The sequence below is a fragment of the Typopeltis vanoorti genome, chromosome 8, assembly GCF_054136105.1.
Source record: "Typopeltis vanoorti isolate ZY-2024b chromosome 8, IOZ_Tvanoo_1.0, whole genome shotgun sequence".
Classification (NCBI taxonomy): domain Eukaryota; kingdom Metazoa; phylum Arthropoda; class Arachnida; order Uropygi; family Thelyphonidae; genus Typopeltis; species Typopeltis vanoorti.
Window position 1 is genome coordinate 16,818,872 of NC_143556.1, and position 21,545 is coordinate 16,840,416.

The window sequence follows — 21,545 nt, forward strand, 5'->3', positions numbered from 1 at the left end:
GTTTGGTTGTAATTATAGCTGAAATAACCAATGCTGTGGTGCCAGTATACCGTGTTTCTCTTATATTTCAGGACATTATTGGCCAGTTTTGGTAGTAGAAGCTGAATTTACTTGGTTCTTAAGGTGATGTGATTAAAAAAAATATGCCTTGAAAATAACCTCATTCCGAGAGTATGTGTGATGTTTTTAGCAGTAGTATCGTAATCATGTATATATATTTACAGTCCAGCCTGGGCATGACTTTTTCCATATATTATTATTATTCAAAGTAGGGGGATCCTCCCCCCCCCTTGACGTCTACGGCGCCCAACCTGTTCAAGTTCCGGACTGGTAGGCCGGTTCTTGAATTCTGATGACTCGAAAGGGGATGTCACATTGAAGGGCGCAATGTATACCATCGTTCTTCCAATTGCGCTACGGAGGCCTCTCTCAAAATACTCGAAAATCTCTGAAGAACACTGATATGACAATTTGAGAATGCATTCAGATAAAATACTCTATATCATTTTGAGATTGCAATAGTTTTTTTCAAAGCTAAATTAACTTAAAAAAACATTGATGCTTCTATTTAGTGCATTTAATTAACTGAATAGCATTTCGAGAATTTCAGTTACTAATTAACATCACTTATAACTACAACCCTGGCGACTGCTGCGCCCAAACCCCAGAGTTCCGGACTGGTAGCCAGTTCTTGAATTATAATGACTCCGAAGGGAGTTTCCGTTCCCCCCCCCCCCTTGCGCTTACGGCGCCCAATTCCCCGAGTTCCGGACTGGTAGGCTGGTTCTCCTTGAATTTTCAAGACTCGACACTCAGGGTAGCCCTGAGTTTCAAAACGTGACACAAAAACGTTATAGAAAAAGGCTTATCATTTTATATTATAGAGTAGATAAATTTATGTTTTAATTCCCAAAGGAGCTAGCCGGACCTCGTTTAGGCCTACTAGACTTGTAAATTGGTAGGCAGTCGATCTTTAAACATAGTCGTCACTGATAGTTACGAATGGTTTTTGTAAAACTTCGGAGGGAACTTACAGCAGCCATGCTTTCTCATATGCTGAACCGTAATTGGTATGTTAATGTTAGAAAGAATGCAAGTTATACAGTTGATTTTTTTTTTCTGAGCTGCAAGGAGCATGTAAAAAAACTTCAAGTTTCAGCGAGAAGGATTCCTGTTTTTCATGACAGTCATTATTGATGTAAGATTTTATAGTAGTGTAAAACGAAATTCCATGACAGTCATTTATTTGAAACCCAACTTTTTATCACAAGGTGAGTCCTAGAAAACAATGCTGTGTACTTTCTGGGATGGCAGCTATCTTCTCTCATTATCTTGAATGGTTGTGATATGTCCTTGATTTAAATTTTTTAAAATCATCTAACACCTTTTTATTCCCGTATAGGGAGTAGACGAGGCCATTTAGCCCTATCTATCTTTTGGAGACTGAGTGCCCACTGGTATCCAATCAGATAGCTGACCCAAGGCTATCCTACTTAAGTGGCACACAGTGAAGTGCTATTCAGTTAATTAAATGCACTAAATAGAAGCATCAATGTTTTTTTTAAAGTTAATTTAGCTTTGAAAAAAAACTATTGCAATCTCAAAATGATATAGAGTATTTTATCTGAATGCATTCTCAAATTGTCATATCAGTGTTCTTCAGAGATTTTCGAGTATTTTGAGAGAGGCCTCCGTAGCGCAATTGGAAGAACGATGGTATACATTGCGCCCTTCAATTGGAATAGGCCTAAGTTCGATTCTCGTCGCGACGGGAGGAATCTTTATGTGGACTTTTTCAATCGAAGGTGAGTTAGCCGATCTCATACGGAGGTAGCAGGGTTTTTTCTCCCGGAAACTTGGGTACATCTTGTTTTTAGTTTAGGTCGCATGTGATGAGTCGTTGTTTTGTGTATGGGGGTGAGGGGCGATGCATATACAATTTATCCAGCATTTCTGTAATCAGGTAAGACTTGAACTTAACTTGTTACTACAAATAAGAATTTCAATGTCCAAGTAATAAGTCCTGCTAAACATGATTGTGGACTACCATCAGAAAATATACAAGAAACATGATAAACTGGTCATTGTTTAAGGCATTCTGCAGCATGTGTTCTAGAGAGTGTGTGTGGCATCTCCACGAGTATGTGAAGTCTTTTACTGTATAATATATGAGATTTTTTAGGAAACTGAAGTTATAGTATTCATACTATCATTACTAATGCTTATCTGGAATTGTAGAAACTTCTCAATGGATGGAACTGCCTAAGTGGTCCATTGATCCTGCAGTTCTGATATAAATGCCTGTCTTGAACTTTTCATAAAATTGAAAGAATCTCCTGCAGTAAAAAGCAATTTGTGAAACATACGACATACTTGCATATAAATTGATCACTTGAAACACCACTATGTAGATTGAATTCTTTGATACCAGAAAGGTTATCTAAATATCTGAAACTTCCTTGCCACTCCTTTTTCCTCAAATTTCCTTAGTATCCCAACTAATATTATAAAGAAATTCTCTTGCTTTTTCCTGCCTAGATGTATTCAATTACTTGCATCTCACAGTCTCAAACACGCAACTCAAAATAAATATCCCTTGATGAAATATTAATTGTGTTATCATTGTATATACGTCTATGTACTTTTAAAGTTCTAAAATATTTGCATATACTTGTAGGGGATACTTTCCGATGACCGAAAGGGACTGAGATTTTGACAACTGTAAGCGAGCGTGAAAGCAGTCAGGTTTCTTTTCGGATCCCTTCAGCTCTATTTTGCTTATCCGCAAACATCGTTTACTATTGTGTTCAGATGTATAACATCTAAACATTACCTAAATGAACCTTTGTTTGGTTTTTAGTTAGTTTTTGGAGTACAAGTTGTGATTTCAAGCTGTGTTGGAAGCTTTGTACTTCAATTTTCATTAAACAGGATGGCAGGCTTATATACGTGGGTGGTCTGAAAAGTTCTCGGCCTAACAATGAAAAAACGAATTTATAATTATTATTATTAGTGACACCTCCAAGTAGTTCGAAGACTTATCGCGGCAGGACACCTATTGTGCAACTCTCTGTCTCCACCACTATACCGATCCTCTACTACCAATCATCTACACCAGCGCCATCAACTGCCCACCACAGCTAGTATTTTTTGTCTGTAAATTGCATGTGTTCTGAAGGGCCGATTTATCTGTATACGGGATGAAAAACCTAAGTTTCCTGGAGAAAAACCCTGCTACCTCCGCATGAGATCGGCTAACTCACCTTCCATTGAAAATGTCCATATAAAGATTCCTCCAGTCATGACTAGAATCAAACTTAAGTTTTCCAATCGAATGAAATCGAAAATTATTTTTTATTTTTCAACATAATCCCCCTTAATACTAATACATTTATTCCAGCCCCATTATCCTGTCCCTGTAGTGGTTCTCAGTAAGATCTGCAAAATACCCCTCTACAGATGCAATCATCTCTTGATTCGAAGAAAAACGCTGACCAACGAGGAAGAGTTTTAGTTTTGGGAAGAGATAGAAGTCAGAGGGAGCCAAATCTGGGGAATAGGGTGGATGTTCCAAACAATTCATAGTGCAGATCCCTTAATTTTCCCATTGCCAGAACGCCTTTGTGGGCAGGTGCCTTGTCCTGATGAAAGATAATTTTTTTTTCCTGCAAATCGGGTCTTTTCTGATGAATTTTGTCGTCTAGTCTGGTTAAAAGATCAGAATAAAATTCTCCAGTTATTGTTTTACCCTTTTCAAGATAATTAATAAACAAAATGCCTTAAGCATCCCAAAACACCGATGCCATGACCTTGCCTTCTTTGACGCTGAACAACCGGCTTCTATCCACTGTTTGGATTCTGATGTGTAATGGTGAATTCAAGTCTCATCCATAGTAATAAATCGTAGCACACAATCAGTTTTATTCTTGTTAAAATGCTCCAAGTACTGTTCAGAGATTTCATGCCAGGGCGTTTTTGAACTGCACGGCACCCATTTTGCGCAAAGCTGTTTCATTTGCAATTCTTCATGCGAAATGTATCCTACACATCATTGGCGCACCCAGGGGGCTCCTCCCTCCCAAAAAAAAAAGAAAAAGGATAAAAACACTAGAAAATTTTTCCAATAATCTTTTCCTAATTAAAATTTATTTTTTTATTCATGTTGTGTCGTGTTCTGTTTCTATACTACTTATGAATTAGCGAGCACATAAGGTGGGAATACCCTATAGCTCTTGGGAATCACGGCGGCTGTGAACGCAAGGCGAACGAGGTGCTCGGACGGACCGAGCGCTACTTCGTTTGCCCGAGGAGATCACGGGTTTCATTTATTGGCGATCACTGCAGATGCTCAGTCACAGGTCGTATGCAATGCGTAGTGTCTATTCTCAAATCGTCTACTCAACTCTTCCCCCACCCCCAAGATTAAATCGTGAGTGCGTCACTGCTACACGTTATTTTGAAAGCCTATATTCTCAGCAATTTCGTGCGCTTTGACTGGCAGGACATACAATAACATATCGTGCATGTGATCAATGATTTCTGGTGGTATTCCACTTTTTGAACATCCTCCACGTGGATCATCTTCAAGGCCGGTACGGCCGCGTTTTAACTTGGCAACCCATTTCTTGATTGTCGAAAACGAAGGAGAAGAGTGCCCATAAACTTTTATGAACTTCGAATGAATTTCTTTTGGCGTGAACCTTCTTTTACAAAGAATTTTATAACTTCACGATACTCAATTTTGTCCATTTCGAGCGATACTGACAACACTTTTGCTTCAAACAGCTGTATAAAACAAACTACTTGATAGTATGATTTGCAATTTCACATGGATGACAGATGTACCAACCTTGGATAAAAAAAAATCTTGCCGATAGTGTTGCCATTTATTTTTGAGGCTGAGAACTTTTCAGACCACCTACATATAGGAGAACTTAATATCATTTTTCATATTATATTATTTGTTTTTAATTTGAGAATTATGGAAGTGTTTTTTTTTTCAACTTCGAATTTCTATTTGTTGCACTTGATATGTGTAATTTGTTAGAATATTCTCTTTTTCTTCTTTCTGCTAGCTCAAAGAACAAAATACTTGGTTTTATTTCTGTATCTTGTAGTTTTACCCGAAATATAACCTTTTTATCTGTCATGCAATTCTTTTGCGTATGTGTGTTACAAAGGGGGAAAAAATGGACAAAATCTAACTGAAAACGTATTAGTAACATCACACCAACAATCATCAAATTTCTGAAGCCGCATATTCTGACATCAAGATGGTTTACCTCCAGTATATTGTAGTATCCTTATGACTTGACGGTACAGCATATAGATCAGGGTAAAGAGTTTTCCTGTCATATATCTAGAATATGGTTGCAAAAGTAGAACATTTATCCTTTATGTGAAGCACTGGTATATGAAAATATTGCTAGAAAGAAATATTTAGCAATATATGGAATTCTTACTCCTTAAGAGAATTAAGGAATTCCGCATGTATGTTTTTAACAATCGATGTTGCTGAATTGTCGGAATAAAAGCTGGTTTCTTCCAGATAGACAGACATTACTGAGATCGAACGACTCTGAAATCAGCTGACAAAATCCCCAGAAAAAGTATTATTCGGTACCAGTTAATTCAGACATTAAAGCTTAATGTCTTTTTTTCCCTTGCAACCCAGCTTCGTAAAACTTACCACGTGGTAAGTTGCTCAACTGCTTTGTTTGTATTTAATTTCGTTTTGTTGCTTTTATTCGTGTATGTAATAATTATCACTTTACTCTTTCTTGACAGAAGAATGCCCCTTAAGAACCCTGTACCTGGAAGCTGCTGAACCATTGGCAGAATTCTTTTTATAATTACTTGCACTTCTATAGAATCGAAAAAATTAATCCGAGTTTTGGAGCTTCATGTAGTGTCACTCTCTTTTTCAACAATTCGTTGTTTATTTATTTATTCGTATGGAGTTTCCTCCCTTTTTCTCCCCCGTCCTTATTGGGGCGAGTTGAGCCCCCTCATGGGGGGGTTAAGTATTTATGGCTGTAGATCCGTGTGTGTTCACGGGGCCGGTTTGCTTGCTTGCGGGATGAAAAACGCCAGATAAACTGGCGGAAAAAACCCTGCTGCTCGTGCCCAAGACCGGCTAACTTGGCTATGGCTGAGGAAGATCCTCAAATTCCTCACGTCTTCGACGGGAATCGAACCTTGGACACTCCTTCCCCGGTCATATGGTTGCGAAGCGCACAGCCACTAGCCTAACCGTGCGGACAGCTTGTTGATGCAGTGCCATTCAACACTAATCTCTAATCTACTATCCACTAAATGCTACGTATTACATGTTTTCTTCACTTCTATAAGCGAAAAAAATAAAATAAAATTTGAGTTTCTGGAAAGAAATTCTATATAGATGCACTAACTCAAGTTCAGTTGAAAAAAAATAATCATCATCGGTGGATTGTTATTATTTGCCATTAGGAATCGTCTCCTGTTTACAAAAACATTACGTTTAATTTGCATAATAATTCGAAAATTGCTCTCATTGAATTTGAAGAAAGATCTGTTTCTCAAATGGTAAACCGCCAAGTTGCTAGAACTTGCCCACCAGCTGTTACCGAAGCATCGTATGGATATTGCTTACAAAATTAGTGCAAGTGTAATAAACATAAATTCGTTTTCATGGAAATTATTTTGAAATTATGTCAAGATAAGATTAGGTAAGTTGCAGTAATTATTCATATTAACAATAGCTGCATATCAAAACAAGTGTCCCGAAGTCATCAGATATTTGATGATTGGTCTACCAGAGATTCAACAATCAAGCTTAGTGGCCATTAGTTTAATTGAGGACACCTGTCTTAGAGTATTGCTGGGCCCATTCAAAGAATTTTTATTTTATGTTAGATATATTCTGTCAGAATTGGCAAACGTAATGGCACATAGTATCTCTGCGATTTCCATTGTTAGTTGTAAACAAGAGCTGTTGCGAAATAAGGATTCCAGATATTTTAGACATTAACTAAATTAAATATTTCTGCTATGCCAAAATTAGATTATATGCTATTTTTGCTTATGATTCATGGAATTACATAATTTGCGTATATTAATTCTCCCCTTCTCTTTGCAGGAATTGTGAACTGGCATGTTTGTTCTGTTCATTTAATTTCTAAAAAATGCAAGCTGTGTGGAAATTTTTATCTTTTGCATGTCTTAGCAAATCTTTCTTGAGTCTTCAGGGAAGCTCTCACACAGCAGTTTTCTCAGAACAGATTTCAAGTAATCCACCCCCCTCCCATACTCACACATTCCAATCTCTTTACTGAACACAGAACACATAACTACGCTACTGATATTTTATTGAATATATATTTATATATTTTTTATTTCGAGTAACTAGATGTATCCATATAATTCAAACAATAACATGATTATTATTTTAACCTGAAGGGCATAGCTTGAATAGGAAGTCTTGTGCTTACTTATTTCTTCTCAATCGTTTGGCAATTACAACTCGTGTGGTAATTCTAGATTAAGAGGGTGGTGTTGTGCACTGTTTTCTTGATAGATGGAAATGTGATTAGAAATATTTAAATATAATTAATTTTTATGTCATTTCGTAAATATGACATTATGGCCAGTTATGTGTGTTTCGCTAAGGTAGAAACTGGATGTCTCCAGTTTCCAAAAGGTAGGGAAACCGCATTGCCTGTTCTCTTTGGGAATAAATGGCCTTAGCCGATTTATTATTCATTATTATTATATTATATTATTTTAAAGTTGAAATGAAGTGCAAAATAGTCTGAATGGCCATGAACTATTGATCTTCAGTCTAAGTGACAATATTTATAAGTAAACAAGCATTATATGTATCATGATGATACCGAATGCTACAAAATGATAAGTAAAATGTTCTTGCTAAGATTCTTATCACATTAGCAGAGTAAACAGACTATGCTTTGTAAAGGCATACCCTGTAAAAATGTGCCTTTTAAATTATGTCAAATCAAAATCATCAGCTAACGCCTTTTTTATTCCCATATAGAGAGTAGGTGAGGCCCTTTTAGTCCTATTTAACTTTTGGAGACAGCTCCAAAATCTCCACTTAATAGCCAATCAGAATAGCTGGCCCAAAGCTATCACTGATTAAGCGGCGCGCAGTGAACAGACAGCTCAACAAGTGACACCATCTCATGGTCCTTAACACAATATTTAACTTTTGGAGACTGAGCTCCAAAATCTCCACTTAATAGCCAATCAGAATAGCTGGCCCAAAGCTATCACTGATTAAGCGGCGCGCAGTGAACAGACAGCTCAACAAGTGACACCATCTCATGGTCCTTAACACAACATATTTAATGTCTGAAAATAGTGTGGGTTTTACGGTCGATTTTCTTGAGTTTACAGAACGAAAAACCCTAGTTTCTGGAAGAAAAAACCCGCTTGCCCGTGCCAGAGATCGACTAATTCGGGAACCGGTCAAAAAAAAGGTTTAAAAAATTTTCCTCTAGTCGCCGAGTAGATTTGAAACGTCTTCCTTCATGCAGTCAAGCGTCGTGGTATGCAAACGTCACATCCACTGAGCTACACATGTTCTTTTTAAATTATTTTAAGATTGTATTCTGTTAACTGCGTTATGTATATTGTTAATGAATGTCTCTTCATTCCAAAAAAAAAAAAAAAAGTAGGTGACATTATTTTCCCATAACGTTTTTTGCAGACTGGTCTTCACCTTTCATCATCAGATGATGATGAAAGGTGGAACCCAGAACCAGTCGCCAGCCGATTTCCCACTTTTGTAAATAGGTTGGCGACTGGTCACTACCATTCGTCCTTGCAGTAGTTGATATTGCATTCTAAGCTGGTAACTTAGGTGAAAGGTGACAAGAATACAGCCAACTATTCTCATCTTGTTTTCTTAATGCTAACTAGTATCGTGTTCTGCATCGATTTTTATTACTCTTATTTATTTAGTTAGTTATCTTGAGTTGTAGGATTAAAAATCTTTAGGAAAAATCCTGGTTTACCCCTACCAAATATGCACTAACTTGAGACTTAACAGAAAACCCCTAGAAAAAGTTCGTTTAGTCTGTGATCAGAATATAACTTGTACTCATTTCTTGTAACAATCTAGTGTTATTGAAGATATTACCAAGGGATTACGAAACACAGCCTTAGTAATAAAATCGTATGTCATCAGTATTTCATTACAATGAATTTGTTGTTGGCATTAAAGAAAAAAAAATCTCTAATGCTTCATATTCCTCAAAGAGAATCAGTCAGAAAATTATGCCAAAAATATAAATTGGCATTATGTATGTTATTCGGAAATATTCTAAAATGTCAATTTTATGCGGCTGACAAGTGGTGCCATCTCGTGATCTTTAATCTTAACACGTATGTTTTACCGTCTAAAAATTGGGTTCTAAGGACGATTTTCTTGAGTTCAGGGGACTAAAAACCTGACTTTTCGGGAGAAAAAAGCTCGCTTATTTCTCCCGATGCTATAGATTGCGTAACTCGGGAACCTGTCGATAAAAGGCTTAGTGAAAGTTCTAGTCGGCGGCTAGAATAGAACTTGTGACACACTTCCTTCAGGCAGTGTAGTGCTGTGGACGGCACACACGAATTCCACTAAGCTATATATATATATTTTTAAACAACTTTATTATAAACTTTTGCAATTATTTACATCATAATGAATTCTATATACAATATATACATTTGTTATACCATTATTTCAATCGAAGTTTCATTTTATATTATATCATCATGTTATAATGTAGTTGTTACATTACTGTTCTCTTAAAATGCCTTAACTTCCTTTACTTATAAACAGGGAATCTCATCTGTTAGTTACATACACATTATTTTCTCTATTACATCAATTAAGGTATAATTAGGTAGAATTTAAGGTATAAGTTTTTTTTTTTAAATATACAGTTAATTCTATTTACATACCATATATATAATGATATATCACACTTATTATATATTTAACAATCTATATTTAACAATCTATATATTCTACAAGATAAATCTGTACAGCGAAATAACATTCGCATGCAATGAAGTAGGAGAACACTTTTTTTTTCCAGCGGTAGGAGATCTGTTCTAAGTGACTCAGGTGCTGTTTCCTCTGGTGGAGAGTTAGTATCCTTCCGAATTTACTTCCGATTTGCCCCATTTCCACTAGGAGTGATGAAGGTGTCGTTCTGTTGTTGGTTGGAGGATTCATCTGATGTAAGGGTGGAGGTTAAGTGTGTCCATTCTTCTGTAGTCATTCTTCTGGACTGGACCGAATTGGTGATCTCCTCCTGGATGTAGTGATGTAATTTCGATATTGTTCCGGGACTGTCTTCCCTTCCATACGCTTGGTCGCACCTGTGAGCCCAAATTGCGTACATCGTTAGGATTAGAACAATTGTTTGCACCCTGTTTATATGTTTTCCTTTTAGCCAGAATAACATTTCTTCATTGATTACTTTGATTTCTGGAAGCCATCTTTTAACGGCTTTCCAAGTTACTTCTGCTTCCTTGCAATATAACATTAGGTGGTATAGTGTTTCCGGTTCCTGGCAAAACTGACATGTTGCATGCCCTTCAATGGGTATACCTTTAGCCACTATCCACATCTTGGTTGGTAGGCAGGCAGGCATGGTGTACATTAAAGAAGAAGGTTTTATACTTTGGATGTATTGGGAGCTTGAAGATATTGTTTAATACCGGACTGAGTGTGATTTGTCCTCTTCTTAATTCTCTATGTTGTGGTATGGGAATGGTTGTTCTGCTTAGTTTGTAGTATGTTGCTTTTGTTTTTTGACTTATTAAGGTTTCAGTGTTGATGAGCTCTGTTACAAATACGTATCCCTCCGCCATCTCTGTAAACATTCTGGGCACTCTTCCTTGAATCTCTGGCATTGTGCTGATTATTCTGTGTGGAAGGCATTTCTGTAGGAATGCTATTGCATATCCGTGGTATGACTTGGTGTTTGCTGTTTCTGCAGTCTTCGCTCTGTTGATAACTGTTTTTAAGTGGATGTTAATTAGACCTAGACTTCCTGCTTCTAATTCGTGAAAGAGCGTTGTTCTCCTCATCGGTTCGTACCGAGAGCCCCAGATGTAGGTGGCGCACAGCCTGTGGATCTTGTCTGCCCATTGCCCATGGTACGGGATGTTCACTTTGTACCAGATGCGAGAGGATAAATATATATTGCATATTCGCGCTTTTCCTCTTACAGATAGTTGTCTTGGGCGCATAGTATTTATTTTCCACGCAACAGCTGCGTGGAGTTCTTTCCACTGTTTTTCATACGTTTCTGGGCCGCCTATTTTAACTCCCACGGTAAGTATTCCTGAGTTCTTATGCCTTGAGGAATCTCAGGTTTCTTTTCCCATTTTCCTATTAGCATGCAATGAGATTTATTCAGGTTTACTTTCAGGGCAGAAGCTCTTGCAAAGGCGTCTAGTAATTTCATTGACTCTTCAATGGATGTTTCCGTCTCTAGAGTTAATGTGATGTCATCAGCATATGCCAATATTTTTGCTTGGCTCTCCCCGTGAATGTTTGTTCCCTTGATTTCTTTGTTGGAGTTGATCGCTCTGATGACTGGTTCTAGTGCAAGGACGAAGAGGGCCATAGAGAGGGGGTCTCCTTGTCTCACTGGGCATTTCATTTTAAAAGATGCGGATAGCTTCCTGTTCACGATTACTTGACTTTCTGCATTCTCGTAGAAAGTTTGCAGCCAGTTCCTAAATTTTGGGCCAAATCCCATTTCCTCTATAACTTTGAATATATATATATGTGGCTTATGGTGTCAAACGCCTTTTCTATATCCAAGCCTAGTAGGACACAGGGTTTGTCAGTCAGACTGTAGTACTCGTATACTGATCTTAAATGAGTAATTGTGTCTGCTATATTTCTGCCCTTAATTGCACAAGTCTGTGCGGGAGATATTAATTTCTGTAGGTACTTCTGGATTCTATTGGATAGGATTTTTGAGATGATCTTGTAATCGGTGTTTAAAAGTGTTAGCCCTCTCCATTGCTATATGTCTTTTAATTTTTCTGTGTCTGAAGTTTTTGGGATAAGTGTGATGTACCCTGTGCTGAATCTGTCTGGATTTATTTGTGTTTGGTATATTTCTTGGGTCATTCTCATAAATAAATGCTCGAATTTTTGGAAGTAGTGCTTGTAAAATTCGTTTGTAAGACCATCTTCTCCTGGGGATTTCTTGTCTGGTAAATGCCTTACTGTTTGCCTGAATTCTGCTGCTGTTATCGGGATGTCAAATTCTTCCGCCTCTTTCTGGGTTATCTTAGGTATGAAGGGGAGGAATTTGTTTCTGTCCCGTTCCTCGCTTTGTTTTTCCGAAAACAGTGTTGCGAAGTATTCGTGAATAGCATGCAGTAGTTCCGCATCTTCTTGAATGATTTTCCCATCGTAGTGTAAACATTCTATTCTCTTTCTTTCATAATTCCTTTTTTCGAAAATCCAAGCTGTGGATATTTTGCCCTCATCATTTTCTATGGTTCTTAACCGGGAGCGGAGCCATGCTCCTTCTATTTCCTGAAGTTGTTGCGCCTTAATTTTTTCTCTAATTAGATTTATTTCTTGTTTAACTTCTGGTTTGGTCCGATCCATGTAGTATAGGCTGGATAGTTTCTTTAGATCTGTCTCTCTTTCTTAGTTTTGCTGGTGTTTTCTTTTAGTGCTAATTTTTATGCCTGCGTTTTTAATTTTTCTTTTGAAAGTTTCCCAGGCTATTATTGGATTGACTATTTTTTCTACGTCTGATATTATATTTTGTACTTCTTTGTTGAATTCTTCATCTTTCGTTAAGTTCTGATTAAATTTATACAGTGGGAAATTTCTGTTGACGAACTTTGTTCTTTTTTCCTTGTGAGGGGGTTGAAATTCTGCTATTACCATGTAGTGGTCGCTGAAAGTTACAGGGATATGTTCAACACTGCTCGCAGTGAAGCCTCTGTATTGGGACACGTAAACCCTGTCGATTCTTGAGGCGTTCCCAGGAGCGAAATGTGAACTCCTTTTTTCTTGGATGCAAGAATCTGAAGGCATCTGTTAGCCCGCAATCTACAAAGGTCTTGATGTGTCCTTTCTGTGGCGCTTGTGACACTTTCTCCTGATCAGTGAAGGGCTCTTCCACGAAGTTCATGTCACCTGCAATTACTGTTATGTTCTTCTGTTGCAGATTTTCTTTGATTATCTGCCAAAATGTTGTTTTTTCTTCACGTTTTGTTGGACCGTACACATTCATTAAGGTTATTATTTGATTGTCAGATGTATGTCAACTTCTAGGGTTCTGTGCCTGACAGAGACTTCGTGGGACAGCAGTTGCATGTGTGGTGCCTTTTTGATAAGGATAGCACCGCTAGAACTACTGCTGGCAGGTTCATTGATTAGGATTAGTTAGGATGTTCATTGATTAGGCTAGTCTTTTTTCTAGTCGTATTATTGGCTCTGGCGCGTGAATTCTTGTTTCCTGCAGCATTACGATGTCTGGCAATTTTTTGTGAATTTCATTGATCAGCAGGTTTTGGCATTCTTTGGTATTTATCCCGTTACAATTTAGGCTCATTAACTTCATTTTGGTTCTGATTTGTTCTGTTACAATTATTCGGGTAGTTTTATGTTTTGCTTCTGGCTCTGGTGGTATTTGCGTGACCTTAATTTTTGTTCTTCGCTGTGTTTTAGGAGCTACGTTTTGTGTTGCTGGCGACTTGTTTGCCCTTGGGATTTCGGATTACAGGTTATTTGTGACTCATTTGAGGTTTCCTGCTTGTCACCTGTACAGTTCTTTCCACTAATCTCTTCCCTCGGTAATGGCTCAGGACGACTTTCTGGAATTTCACTTTCTCTGCCTTCCCCCCTCTTATCGTCTGATATAGACATTTCTGGAACAGTGGTTTTGTTGTCTTTTTGTAACGTGAAGTTTTTTTTTCTTCCCTGTCAGTTGATGAGTTGTTGCTTCCTTTGTTATTCTCCCTATTTTCTTCTTTACCTTTGTTATGCCCATCTGTGTCTTGCACATCCTCTTCTCCGCCTTCTATGTCTGGGGACTCTTCGTTTTGCCTCAATATGGAAGCGTACGTGCTACCCTTGCATTGATCTGCTGTATGACCTATGCGGTTGCACTTTTCACATTTCGGCTCATTGCAGTGTCTGCGTAGATGTCCGATTTTTTTACAGCGGAAGCAGGATGGCGGTCTTCCTGGGACTACGACTATTCCCATAACCTTTTTCACTCTTATAGTATATGGGATGTCGTCAATTTTTGCACCTTCGTTGAGTTCTATGACTAATTTTTTTTTTTGTTGCTTAGGACATGAGACCAGTCATCATTCTTAATTGTTAATATATTTTCCAAAAATTCTATTTTTCCGAATCTTTCAAAGTGGAGAGCAACCAAGTGATTTTGTATGTGGAGTGGCATCCAGTGTATTAAAATTTCTAATTTTCTACATGCATTTATATTAATAATTTCACAGGTGCCATTCCTCACTTGGATGTTCCCCATGCTGGCAAATCGTTCTTTAACGGTCAGTTGTTTGAACGACAATAGAAAAACATAATTGCATTTTAGATGACCTAAATGCCGCACATCACTTCCTTTAACTTTGTTTTCCGTAAGGCTTTTAATTATGTCCTCCTCGGTGTAAGGACCGCATTTTGCGTCACATTTAAGAATAACAGTTTTAGACCAGTCTATTTCGGGTGGTAAGTTTAGCGATTTTAATAGGTCCTGCGAGTTAAAACCTTCAGACCGATTTTCTTGTTCACTATCTACTTTAGGTTCAAAATTGTTATTTCTATTCATTATGCTATTCATATCACGAAATGGTTGAAACCAAGAGGTACTTACAGTTCCTTCTAACCTTTGCATTAGCCTGCGAAGCTACGGTTCAATTCCACTAAGCTATACAGGCTCAACGATATTTTTTATTTATATTTATTTTTTGTCTGGAAATTGTGTATTCTCATGGCAATTTGCTTGTAATGTGTGTGTAATGAAAAAGCCCACATAAAGCTCCCTCTCTTCACTACGAGAGTCGAACAAAGGTGTTTTCCAGTCCAGTTCGCAATGTTCCTTTGTTCCAGTTAGACTAGGGAGGCTCCTCTTGTGTTCTGTCATCTAAATTAATCAGCTAACGTCTTTTATTCCCTTATAGGGAGTAGGCGATGCCTTTAAATCTTATCTAGCTTTTGGAGAGTGAATGGGCGGTTCAATCTCTACCGGTGGTCAGATATAACGAGATATGTTAATGTCTATCACTAATGGGCGGGAACCAATGAAGAAACGGGCAAACGAGTATTGCCATCTCTTTGTGCCTAACCCTAACGAGATATGTACTGAAATAATGTGGGTTCTATGGTCGATTTTCTTGTTTACAGGAATAAACAAGAAAAAACCTGAGTTTTCGGGAGAAAAACCCGCTTACCCGTGCCTCACCTTCCTATAAAGGCGTTAGTTTATTATTATTATTATTATTATTATTATGTCCGTTTCAAAAACTACATTATTGGTTTAAAAAATAAAGGTTTTCTGGAGTAAATATTAATCACTCAAAAATTATTTCTACCTTTTTGTTGTTGTTGTGTCACACTTAAAACGGCAACAAATTCATTATCGGTAATGGAAAATATAACACTTGCCTTACTGGAGAACCGATCGTTACAAATTCTATTAGATCTAGTCAGCTGAATGACCTCTCGTCTTCCCTTAATACTTATGATCAAATTATTTAGAAAGAGCAATTAAGGTGTTTATTGGGTTTGTGAATATTCCATTCCATAGATTCGACTGTCTATTCGAGGCCAAGTTGCAATAGGGCGGTCAATCCTATATGCTTTGCTTGCTACATATGTAAATTGCGTATGCTGTTCTGGTGGGTTTGCCTGCTTTTCCAGATGAAAAATCACGCCATTTCGGTATAAGAGCTACTAACTCACCTTTAGTCAAAAAGATCTGATAAAGGGTCTTCGCATCCTAGACGAGATTCGGACCCTAGTCTTTCCAAGCAGAACATCGTTGATACTGAGTAAGCTGTGGAAGTTAGTTCATGAATATACACATCTATTTATAAAGGCCAGCCCAACCCAATAACTTTCACTAATCTGTAATGGTTTGCAGAGGAAAGACCAGAGACCATTATAGGCTAGAGTCTAGTCATCGAATAGAAATTATTCTAGGCCATCTTTTTTTTTTTTTCATCTGATTGCAGAATTACTCGATCCCTGGCGCACTAAAAAGAATTTCGAAATATTGCTTTTTCTCTAACACTTCTTGGGGAATGGAGAGGGGAAAAAAATAGAATACAAAAGTGCTACTTACTATCTTCGACATATGGACATTAGAGACTTTATGATGCATTTAGTTAAAAATATATAGTTATATATATTTATATATATACATTTATACAAAAATGCATAAAATGAACCTGAAACATCAAATTTAAATTGGTGTTTCATACTCTGTTGCTCCGAAATTATGCACTATATTTAGATAACTGTAGGCTCTGTTTATAGTTTATTTATAACCTTAAATAAAGACCAAAACATGAAAATAAGTGAACTGCTTTTCCAAGATGTATATATTGTTGAATGTTTTAAAAAATTCTGTACTAGATTATACCTATACTTACATAGAACCATTTTGGTTAATAGCACTTTTCTATTTTCTAGGTTGAATATTAATATACAGAAGACTTTTAATATCCATATTGGTCAGGTCAGGTTGGTCAAACAGATACCAAACATCGAATTTCATATTTATATCTAAGAAGTTACACCAAAAATCCCCTACTCCCAATACCTGTTTTCTGATTTCCCAAATTTTCCGAAATATATCTTCACAATTGTAAGCAAAATGCACAACACTTGTCTGTTTATTCCGCTTGAAATTAGGCTTTTTCATCCAACAAAATAGACATACTTGCCAGAGAACGCACACATTTGGAAACATAAGTTTGCGCCATGGTAAACTAAACTTTCTTATTCATCTCACTTGTTGGGATTTTTTCGTTTTAAAAGTGATTATTATTCGTACATTTCCTAACACAAATGTTCATTTTACTCTTTGGTGAATTCTCCCTATCTCATTAAGGTATTTTCATCCCGCAAAACAGAAGAATGTACGCAGTTATCAGTCATAATGCACTGTCCTCTTAGCCTAAGCTGCTTCTGTCATAATTCCAAAACTGCATTCCCAACTCATTGGTAAATTGTTTGCACGAATTACTTTAAATCCATCGACTTTCTTACATTTTTAAATAAATGGTGTGTAATGACCATAACTTCGTTTGCTTTTCACAACTGTACATAAGAGCATTTCAGGATTCCTTCCTAAGGAATGAAGGTCTTTACTTCCTGAGATAGCAAACCTCGCCGGATAATTCATTCAACTGATAGACAGGATACGAGTGGCTTACAGCATTAGTTGCATTACCATATCAATAAACAACTAGAACCCAACTTGTATGAAATCACAAGTTACTTATGTAGAGCCAGCCTGGGATACCATATTCTAAACACGCACTGGACTTTTTTCGATGTATATATTAAAATCAAGGCTTAGTTCGATTTATCTTATTTAATTTGGCGATCTCTTGTAGATATTCTAATCCTACTAGCACAATAATATGAAATGATCTGCTTAATTTTCTATATTCTCATGTTGAACTCTGCTGTTTAAGTCTCTTGATTCTGATAAGTGCTCCATTACACCCATTAAAATCATTCTTATAAGAGGGATAAACCAAAATAACCCCAATCTGAACTTGGCGCGTGCCCATTTTCTAGTTACGGATGATGCCGCTGGGCATCGTGAGTGTGCAGTTTTCTGCGCTCGTCTGGCAAATGGCGTCATCCCGTGTGAACCAGTTCGTTGTTCTGGCCCCTTTTTTGTTTAGGCGATTTCGTGATGGCTGACCACGAGGAACAGAGAGTGTGCGTGAAAATTTGTTTTCTTTTGGGTAAAACGGCAGCTGAAACTTGTTATGCTTCGTCAAGCCTTTAAGGACGAAGCTTTAGGTAAAACTCAGGTCTACGAGTGGTTTTCCCGTTTCAAAAATGGGGACATGTTAGCTGAAGACCGACCACGTTCTGGTCGACCGTCAATAAGCAGAAATTATGAAAACATCGCCTAGGGGTGCCAGACAATCAATGAAGATTGTCAAAAGACCATTGAGCAAGTTGCTGAAGAGAAGAATTTGTCATGGAGTTTGTGCCAGCAAATTTTAACAGATTTGCAAATGAAATGTGTGCTCGTTAACTTTGTGCCTCATTTGCTCACAGACTATCAAAAAAAAAAAAAAGCGTGTAAATATTTGTCGCGATTTAAGGGAGGAAGTTCTTAATTACCAGAACGTTCTTCAAATGTTGTGACCGGGGATGAGTTTTTGTGAAAGCTCACTCAGCCTTGTCTGTCCAATAGTTCATGACGAAAAACAACATGGCGGTTCTTCCCTATCTTTCCGATCTCTCTCTCCGTATGACGTTTTTTTTTTTTTTACTCCCACGGATAAAGAAATACGAAAGGGCAGCAAATCATTGATGTGGACGAAGCGAAAGAAAAGTCACTGGAGGCTATAAACAGTATCCCAGTTGAACAATTCCAGAACTGTTTCCAGTAGTGGAAATAACGGTGGACAAGTGCATTGACTCACATAGAGAGTACTTGAAGGAGACTAGAATATGGTATTATATACTTTAATATATATATATATATATATATATATATATATATATATTTTTTTTTTTAAATACTTCTGGTTATTTTTGGACACCTCGTATAAATAAAATCCTTTATTTGTCATTAATGGTTAACGCTTCGTTTATTAAACGTTGGTTTTCCTATAAACATTTGCAGATATTATGCACGATTTTTTCGATTATAAAGAAATATTTGAATACTATCTAAGACACCAAAAACACTTATAAGGTGTTTCTAACTAAACTACGTTATCCAGCATAAACTATGTAAAGCTTTCCTGTCACATGGAAAACAACAAACTGGTCGAAGAACACACGCAAACGATATTCATAATATCATAACCCCAGTCGCCTAGTATAAACAGTCCTAAATTATTTAGAATTATAAAAGAACAAATGTCACCATTACGTTTTGCTTTTTCATAGAAAGTTGACAGTATTCGCAATGAAGTTAATTCGATAATATCAGGAATGCAGTCATTCTGGAAAGTAGGAACGGCTCTGACCAAATTCTGCTATGCTTGTTGGTTTAAAGTTTGGAACCAGTATTGCAATAATATCAAACGTAATGTTCTGCTTAATTCTCTTTATGCTCATATTGCACTGTGAATTTAAAATCGCATGATCCTAAATTGCTTGCTTAAAACCTGCAGAAAACTTACAGATTCTTGAGCAGTACTGTCACACTCATATTTTGCCTTGATGAAGGCAAATAAATTAACCATGTGATATTTCAAATCATTGTCATAATCGTAAGTTTGAGGTTCACTATTGCACTTCAAGTATCGTTCCGAATTTTCCGAGAAGCTCAGGTAATTGCTATTGATATTGATTTTTCCAATGCATTTCGGTGAAGTTCGATAACACGTTGGTTTTTTTACGTGTTTTTTACGAGACATCAAAGACTTGCTAGAAAACAAGTCTTTGATATCTTTATCAATGGTTTGCTGTTTTTTCTGAGAAAAGGCATGGACCATTTTCTTCAGATGCTTTTGCTGTCGAAGCAGCTCAAGTTTTGTTTCATTACCATTTTCCTTTTCTTCTGTATGTCAATTATTTATTGTGATAACTTCAATTTAAATTTGCCATTTTATTGATAAAACAGTATATCATTTTTCTCATTTTTGAGAGAGAAAAGATAACTCGTACACTTCGCTTTAGTGTATGTGTGTGTGGGGGGGGGGGGGAGGAATCGAAAGACTGCTCATTATTCTCCATAATTTATTTATTTAGCCGCATCTTCTTTGCATTGTTTGACATTAACATCTATGAATGAATTACCAGATTTAACTTGTAGACCATTTATTAACTGAATGTTACTCCTTCATTCAGTTCCTCAATAAAAAAACTACGAGTCAAACCTGGTTAATCATTCACAGTTATGAAAGCTACTCGTAGTTAATTATTTAAAATATATTAACAAGTGTTATAATTTTATCTTAACAGTCTTCCTTACCATAAATATTTTACTTGAACGTCTTTTTTAACATCCCATATAAGAATTTTTTTCGCTAGTGAAGATATCTTTTCTCTTCAAGCGGGGGCGCGCCAGTAGTGTCCGGCGCCTGTGTGCAAAACTTTAGTTGGCGTCCCCCCCTCTTCACCAATAAAAAAATCACTTTAAAAAAAAGGTTTTTTTAAAAAAAGTATTTCCTCTTCTTTGGCGCCTGTGTGCGTTGCACACATTGCACATATAGTCGGCGCGCCCCCTGTCTTCCTGTAAACAATTAGTTCATGGAATTTCCAGACTGTATAAACAAACCTTCTAACACTTTATACTTGAAAGGGAATTGGCAGAGAACCATTAAGTTATACTATATTTTAGGATATAGTATAACTTTGGCATAGTTCCTTTAACCACCTTACCGGCCATTAAAGATTAAATACGCACCCTCAAAAGCTTCGTATCCATCATAAATTTCAATGTAATATCAATGGTATTACAATTTTAATATGCACTTCACATCCATGGAAATGTGAACGTATATGTACGTCCTGGCCGGTAGCGTGGTTAAACATATGCCGACTTGGTTAGCGTATCCGCTCTCCAGCCAAAAGGCTGTGGGTTTGAATCCCGCTGTGGGCATGGATGTTTGTGATTGTCTGTGAAAGTGGTGGTTGTGGGCGGTAGACGGCGTTGGTGTAGTGCGGTTCGTTGTAGTTCGTGGATTGTGTGAGTGGTGAAGACAGAGTTGTAGAGTAGATGTCCTCCCTCGATAAGTCTTTGGACTCCCTGGAGGTGTCACATAATAATAATATAGCTTATAGTTAGGCAGTTAGTCACTAGTAGCTGAGTCATACAACTGCAAATGATTTTGAAGGTGTCATTTCGAATATATTGTAGTATGGTGACCTCGCGATCCTAATCCTATTTCTCATTCTCTGAATCAGTATATGAGTTCTACAGTAGATTTTTTTCCTAATTTTGAAGTTAAAATCCTTTGTTTTCTGAAAGATAAAACCCTCCTTGCTTGCTTCAACCCTTGATTAAGCTATGAACTAATTGAAAACAGGGCCTAGAAAAAGTTCCTCTAATCATGATAAAAATCGGACTTATAATGGTCTTCTGATAACGTAACAGGTCAGAAGAGTACATAAACATCTAGTAACTTCAATTTTATATGCAAAATATAAGAAGATAGTTAAACGTACCCAGTCCTTTATGCATCTATTCTGATTCTGGATGCATTTAACCTGTATGCATCCAGAATCAGAATAGATATTGAACCAGTCCTTAATTTTGTTTATCTAAATTCCATATCTGTTAAAGCAATGTTATATACTAAAATCATTCTCTAGACAACCAGCTAAATGTCACATTGAC

The 21,545-nt window shown here is 37.0% G+C and overlaps 1 protein-coding gene across 2 annotated transcripts in view; it reads left to right on the forward strand.

Annotated features, from left to right (window-relative positions):
* The window catches only part of LOC150103763 (cellular tumor antigen p53-like), a 357,156-nt gene that overhangs the window by 119,506 nt on the left and 216,105 nt on the right, over nt 1-21,545 (forward strand). Inside the window, exon 2 of one of the 2 annotated variants that reach the window (XM_090396535.1) lies at nt 16,694-16,744. The exons of the other annotated variant lie outside the window; for it this stretch is intronic. The gene's annotated coding sequence lies outside the window, so the exon portion shown is untranslated. The remainder of the gene's footprint in view (nt 1-16,693; nt 16,745-21,545) is intronic. 2 annotated transcript variants of the gene reach the window in all.